Below are 7,165 nucleotides of genomic sequence, written 5' to 3' on the forward strand. Positions count from 1 at the left end.
ACATGTGCATATCATTTGGATAGCTCACAGATCTAGAACATCAAAATTAAAGGGTTTTTTGTTTTAAAGTATTAATTGAAAAGATGTCAGCAAAGGTTAAAAGAAAGTTCATTATTAAACATAAAATCGATGAGAAATTCATATTTTTTATTGAATTGCATTTTGTTTATTTTCATTGAAATAATAAAAAGAAATTGAGATGCATGAAGTAGTAAAATATTAGTTCTGATAGGGCACATAATTAGTTCATGCAAAAGTAAAATATCTTTACTGTTAGCAGATATCATTATTTTAAAGGTTTGAGAAGACTGTTGCAACTATGATGAACTGTTTAGAACTCGGTGACTAATGCAGGATACTATCACCATTCTTTTTCAGTTGGTTAATATCTGATCAATCATGAATTGATGATAAATTGTTTTGAACTACTGCATGTGACAGCTTAAGGTGTGCTTCCACCAACCAAATGTAGCTTCTTTCATACCTTATATACTTTAGGAAACCACTTTGATATAAGTCACTGGATCTTCTCCTTTTCAGTTGGTCAATATCTGATCAATCATCAGTTGATGATAAATTGTTTTAAACTACTGCATGTGACAGCTTAAGGTGTGCTTCCACCAACCAAATTTAGCTTCTTTTATACCTTATCTACTTTAGGAAACCACTTTGGTATATATCACTGGATCTTCTCCTTGGAGAATAAATATGGCAGCAGTGGGATTTGATTCCAACGGCTATAATAGCTCTGTCATCCTACAACCTGCAGTACACTTTAAAATATTTTAGCTCTCATATCTGGAAAGTCATTCAAAACTTTACCCAAAGTCAGGAAAAGCTGAGATAAAATGCAAAATTAGCCAGGTACATTTAACAAGTAATGATTATATTTGACTTCAAATTTCCTTCATTTAGCGCAACTGATGAATCCAAACAACTTTGAAGTAGTATTCAAATGCCTAAAATAGACAGCAGTGAGATTAAAATCCAGAGTGATAGGAAAGTTAGAGAAATCGGAATATAAATCCATCAATTTATACCAATGAGTCACGTTGCCAACATTTCCATCTCTAATTGTATGATAAGACAACTCAGTAATTAAATATTAGTTATGATATTACTTCTAATTACTTCATGCCAACTTAATTTTGGCTCATCTTGACTGTTAGCAGATAACATTTTTAAAACATTTGAGAAGTCTCTTGTAACAATGATGAACAGTTGAGTAGCTAGAGGAATCTTCCACCAAAAAATTTCATCTGGGTAATATCCTTTCTAATGGAAAAAAAGAATCAGTTTGACATCAATAACTGGCCTACTCTTTGTATAATAAATAGGGCAGCAAAGGGATTTGAACCAACGCCTCCGAAGAGACTGGAGCCTTAATCCAGCGCCTTAGACCGCTCGGCCATGCTACCACATGTGCATATCATTAGGATAGCTCACAGATCTAGAACATCAAAATTAAAGGGTTTTTTGTTTTAAAGTATTAATTGAAAAGATGTCAGCAAAGGTTAAAAGAAAGTTCATTATTAAACATAAAATCGATGAGAAATTCATATTTTTTATTGAATTGCATTTTGTTTATTTTCATTGAAATAACAAAAGAAATTGAGATGCATGAAGTAGTAAAATATTAGTTCTGATAGGGCACATAATTAATTCATGCAAAATTAAAATTTGAATATCTTTACTGTTAGCAGATATCATTATTTTAAAGGTTTGAGAAGACTGTTGCAACTATGATGAACGGTTTAGAACTCGGTGACTAATGCAGGATACTATCACCATCCTTTTTCAGTTGGTTAATATCTGATCAATCATGAATTGATGATAAATTGTTTTGAACTACTGCATGTGACAGCTTAAGGTGTGCTTCCACCAACCAAATGTAGCTTCTTTTATACCTTATCTACTTTAGGAAACCACTTTGATATACATCACTGGATCTTCTCCTTGGAGAATAAATATGGCAGCAGTGGGATTTGATTCCAACAGCTTGAATAGCTCTGTCATCCTACAACCTGCTGTACACTTTAAAATATTTTAGCTCTCATATCTGGAATGTCATTCAAAACTTTACCCAAAGTCAGGAAAAGCTGAGATAAAATGCAAAAGAAGCCAGGTACATTTAACAAGTAATGATTATATTTGACTTCAAATTTCCTTCATTTAGCGCAACTGATGTATCCAAACAACTTTGAAGTATTATTCAAATGCCTAAAATAGACAGCTGTGAGATTAAAATCCAGAGTGATAGAAAAGTTAGAGAAATCGGAATATAAATCCATCAATTTATACCAATGAGTCACGTTGCCAACATTTCCATCTCTAATTGTATGATAAGACAACTCAGTAATTAAATATTAGTTATGATATTACTTCTAATTACTTCATGCCAACTTAATTTTGGCTCATCTTGACTGTTAGCAGATAACATTTTTAAAACATTTGGGAAGTCTCTTGTAACAATGATGAACTGTTGAGTAGCTAGAGGAATCTTCCACCAACAAATTTCAGCTGGGTAATATCCTTTCTAATGGAAAAAAATGAATTAGTTTGACATCAATAACTGGCCTACTCTTTGTATAATAAATAGGGTAGCAGAAGGATTTGAACCCACGCCTCCGAAGAGACTGGAGCCTTAATCCAGCGCCTTAGACCGCTCGGCCATGCTACCACATGTGCTTATCATTAGGATAGCTCACAGATCTAGAACATCAAAATTAAAGGTTTTTTTGTTTTAAAGTATTAATTGAAAAGATGTCAGCAAAGGTTAAAAGAAAGTTCATTATTAAACATAAAATCGATGAGAAATTCATATTTTTTATTGAATTGCATTTTGTTTATTTTCATTGAAATAACAAAAGAAATTGAGATGCATGAAGTAGTAAAATATTAGATCTGATTGGGCACATAATTACTTCATGCAAAATTAAAATTTGAATATCTTTACTGTTAGCAGATATCATTATTTTAAAGGTTTGAGAAGACTGTTGCAACTATGATGAACTGTTTAGAACTCGGTGACTAATGCAGGATACTATCACCATCCTTTTTCAGTTGGTTAATATCTGATCAATCATGAATTGATGATAAATTGTTTTGAACTACTGCATGTGACAGCTTAAGGTGTGCTTCCACCAACCAAATGTAGCTTCTTTCATACCTTATATACTTTAGGAAACCACTTTGATATAAGTCACTGGATCTTCTCCTTTTCAGTTGGTTAATATCTGATCAATCATCAGTTGATGATAAATTGTTTTAAACTACTGCATGTGACAGCTTAAGGTGTGCTTCCACCAACCAAATTTAGCTTCTTTTATACCTTATCTACTTTAGGAAACCACTTTGGTATATATCACTGGATCTTCTCCTTGGAGAATAAATATGGCAGCAGTGGGATTTGATTCCAGTGGCTTGAATAGCTCTGTCATCCTACAACCTGCTGTACACTTTAAAATATTTTAGCTCTCATATCTGGAATGTCATTCAAAACTTTACCCAAAGTCAGGAAAAGCTGAGATAAAATGCAAAAGAAGCCAGGTACATTTAACAAGTAATGATTATATTTGACTTCAAATTTCCTTCATTTAGCGCAACTGATGTATCCAAACAACTTTGAAGTATTATTCAAATGCCTAAAATAGACAGCTGTGAGATTAAAATCCAGAGTGATAGAAAAGTTAGAGAAATCGGAATATAAATCCATCAATTTATACCAATGAGTCACGTTGCCAACATTTCCATCTCTAATTGTATGATAAGACAACTCAGTAATTAAATATTAGTTATGATATTACTTCTAATTACTTCATGCCAACTTAATTTTGGCTCATCTTGACTGTTAGCAGATAACATTTTTAAAACATTTGGGAAGTCTCTTGTAACAATGATGAACTGTTGAGTAGCTAGAGGAATCTTTCACCAACAAATTTCAGCTGGGTAATATCCTATCTAATGGAAAAAAAGAATCACTTTGACATCAATAACTGGCCTACTCTTTGTATAATAAATATGGCAGCAGAGGGATTTGAACCCACGCCTCCGAAGAGACTGGAGCCTTAATCCAGCGCCTTAGACCGCTCGGCCATGCTACCACATGTGCATATCATTAGGATAGCTCACAGATCTAGAACATCAAAATTAAAGGGTTTTTTGTTTTAAAGTATTAATTGAAAAGATGTCAGCAAAGGTTAAAAGAAAGTTCATTATTAAACATAAAATCGATGAGAAATTCATATTTTTTATTGAATTGCATTTTGTTTATTTTCATTGAAATAACAAAAGAAATTGAGATGCATGAAGTAGTAAAATATTAGTTCTGATTGGGCACATAATTACTTCATGCAAAATTAAAATTTGAATATCTTTACTGTTAGCAGATATCATTATTTTAAAGGTTTGAGAAGACTGTTGCAACTATGATGAACTGTTTAGAACTCGGTGACTAATGCAGGATACTATCACCATTCTTTTTCAGTTGGTTAATATCTGATCAATCATGAATTGATGATAAATTGTTTTGAACTACTGCATGTGACAGCTTAAGGTGTGCTTCCACCAACCAAATGTAGCTTCTTTCATACCTTATATACTTTAGGAAACCACTTTGATATAAGTCACTGGATCTTCTCCTTTTCAGTTGGTTAATATCTGATCAATCATCAGTTGATGATAAATTGTTTTAAACTACTGCATGTGACAGCTTAAGGTGTGCTTCCACCAACCAAATTTAGCTTCTTTTATACCTTATCTACTTTAGGAAACCACTTTGGTATATATCACTGGATCTTCTCCTTGGAGAATAAATATGGCAGCAGTGGGATTTGATTCCAACGGCTTGAATAGCTCTGTCATCCTACAACCTGCTGTACACTTTAAAATATTTTAGCTCTCATATCTGGAATGTCATTCAAAACTTTACCCAAAGTCAGGAAAAGCTGAGATAAAATGCAAAATTTGCCAGGTACATTTAACAAGTAATGATTATATTTGACTTCAAATTTCCTTCATTTAGCGCAACTGATGAATCCAAACAACTTTGAAGTATTATTCAAATGCCTAAAATAGACAGCTGTGAGATTAAAATCCAGAGTGATAGGAAAGTTAGAGAAATCGGAATATAAATCCATCAATTTATACCAATGAGTCACGTTGCCACCATTTCCATCTCTAATTGTATGATAAGACAACTCAGTAATTAAATATTAGTTATGATATTACTTCTAATTACTTCATGCCAACTTAATTTTGGCTCATCTTGACTGTTAGCAGATAACATTTTTAAAACATTTGGGAAGTCTCTTGTAACAATGATGAACAGTTGAGTAGCTAGAGGAATCTTCCACCAACAAATTTCAGCTGGGTAATATCCTTTCTAATGGAAAAAAAGAATCACTTTGACATCAATAACTGGCCTACTCTTTGTATAATAAATATGGCAGCAGAGGGATTTGAACCCACGCCTCTGAAGAGACTGGAGCCTTAATCCAGCGCCTTAGACCGCTCGGCCATGCTACCACATGTGCATATCATTAGGATAGCTCACAGATCTAGAACATCAAAATTAAAGGGTTTTTTGTTTTAAAGTATTAATTGAAAAGATGTCAGCAAAGGTTAAAAGAAAGTTCATTATTAAACATAAAATCGATGAGAAATTCATATTTTTTATTGAATTGCATTTTGTTTATTTTCATTGAAATAACAAAAGAAATTGAGATGCATGAAGTAGTAAAATATTAGTTCTGATAGGGCACATAATTAATTCATGCAAAATTAAAATTTGAATATCTTTACTGTTAGCAGATATCATTATTTTAAAGGTTTGAGAAGACTGTTGCAACTATGATGAACGGTTTAGAACTTGGTGACTAATGCAGGATACTATCACCATCCTTTTTCAGTTGGTTAATATCTGATCAATCATGAATTGATGATAAATTGTTTTGAACTACTGCATGTGACAGCTTAAGGTGTGCTTCCACCAACCAAATGTAGCTTCTTTTATACCTTATCTACTTTAGGAAACCACTTTGATATAAGTCACTGGATCTTGTCCTTTTCAGTTGGTTAATATCTGATCAATCATCAGTTGATGATAAATTGTTTTAAACTACTGCATGTGACAGCTTAAGGTGTGCTTCCACCAACCAAATTTAGCTTCTTTTATACCTTATCTACTTTAGCAAACCACTTTGATATACATCACTGGATCTTCTCCTTGGAGAATAAATATGGCAGCAGTGGGATTTGATTCCAGTGGCTTGAATAGCTCTGTCATCCTACAACCTGCTGTACACTTTAAAATATTTTAGCTCTCATATCTGGAATGTCATTCAAAACTTTACCCAAAGTCAGGAAAAGCTGAGATAAAATGCAAAAGAAGCCAGGTACATTTAACAAGTAATGATTATATTTGACTTCAAATTTCCTTCATTTAGCGCAACTGATGTATCCAAACAACTTTGAAGTATTATTCAAATACCTAAAATAGACAGCTGTGAGATTAAAATCCAGAGTAATAGAAAAGTTAGAGAAATCGGAATATAAATCCATCAATTTATACCAATGAGTCACGTTGCCAACATTTCCATCTCTAATTGTATGATAAGACAACTCAGTAATTAAATATTAGTTATGCTATTACTTCTAATTACTTCATGCCAACTTAATTTTGGCTCATCTTGACTGTTAGCAGATAACATTTTTAAAACATTTGGGAAGTCTCTTGTAACAAGGATTAACTGTTGAGTAGCTAGAGGAATCTTCCACCAACAAATTTCAGCTGGGTAATATCCTTTCTAATGGAAAAAAAGAACTAGTTTGACATCAATAACTGGCCTACTCTTTGTATAATAAATATGGCAGCAGAGGGATTTGAACCCACGCCTCCGAAGAGACTGGAGCCTTAATCCAGCGCCTTAGACCGCTCGGCCATGCTACCACATGTGCTTATCATTAGGATAGCTCACAGATCTAGAACATCAAAATTAAAGGTTTTTTTGTTTTAAAGTATTAATTGAAAAGATGTCAGCAAAGGTTAAAAGAAAGTTCATTATTAAACATAAAATCGATGAGAAATTCATATTTTTTATTGAATTGCATTTTGTTTATTTTCATTGAAATAACAAAAGAAATTGAGATGCATGAAGTAGTAAAA

The 7,165-nt window shown here is 32.8% G+C and overlaps 3 non-coding genes across 3 annotated transcripts; all 3 read right to left on the reverse strand.

Annotated features, from left to right (window-relative positions):
• Positions 1-4,021: 4,021 nt before the first annotated feature.
• TRNAL-AAG (transfer RNA leucine (anticodon AAG)) lies at positions 4,022-4,103 on the reverse strand. The gene has a single exon. It is a non-coding gene; the product is annotated as a tRNA-Leu (tRNA).
• A 1,341-nt stretch (positions 4,104-5,444) lies between these two features.
• TRNAL-AAG (transfer RNA leucine (anticodon AAG)) lies at positions 5,445-5,526 on the reverse strand. Its single transcript has one exon. It is a non-coding gene; the product is annotated as a tRNA-Leu (tRNA).
• A 1,341-nt stretch (positions 5,527-6,867) lies between these two features.
• TRNAL-AAG (transfer RNA leucine (anticodon AAG)) lies at positions 6,868-6,949 on the reverse strand. Its single transcript has one exon. It is a non-coding gene; the product is annotated as a tRNA-Leu (tRNA).
• Positions 6,950-7,165: the final 216 nt, after the last annotated feature.

Source organism: Taudactylus pleione, unplaced genomic scaffold (genome assembly GCF_031769625.1).
Source record: "Taudactylus pleione unplaced genomic scaffold, aTauple2 ptg000016l, whole genome shotgun sequence".
Classification (NCBI taxonomy): domain Eukaryota; kingdom Metazoa; phylum Chordata; class Amphibia; order Anura; family Myobatrachidae; genus Taudactylus; species Taudactylus pleione.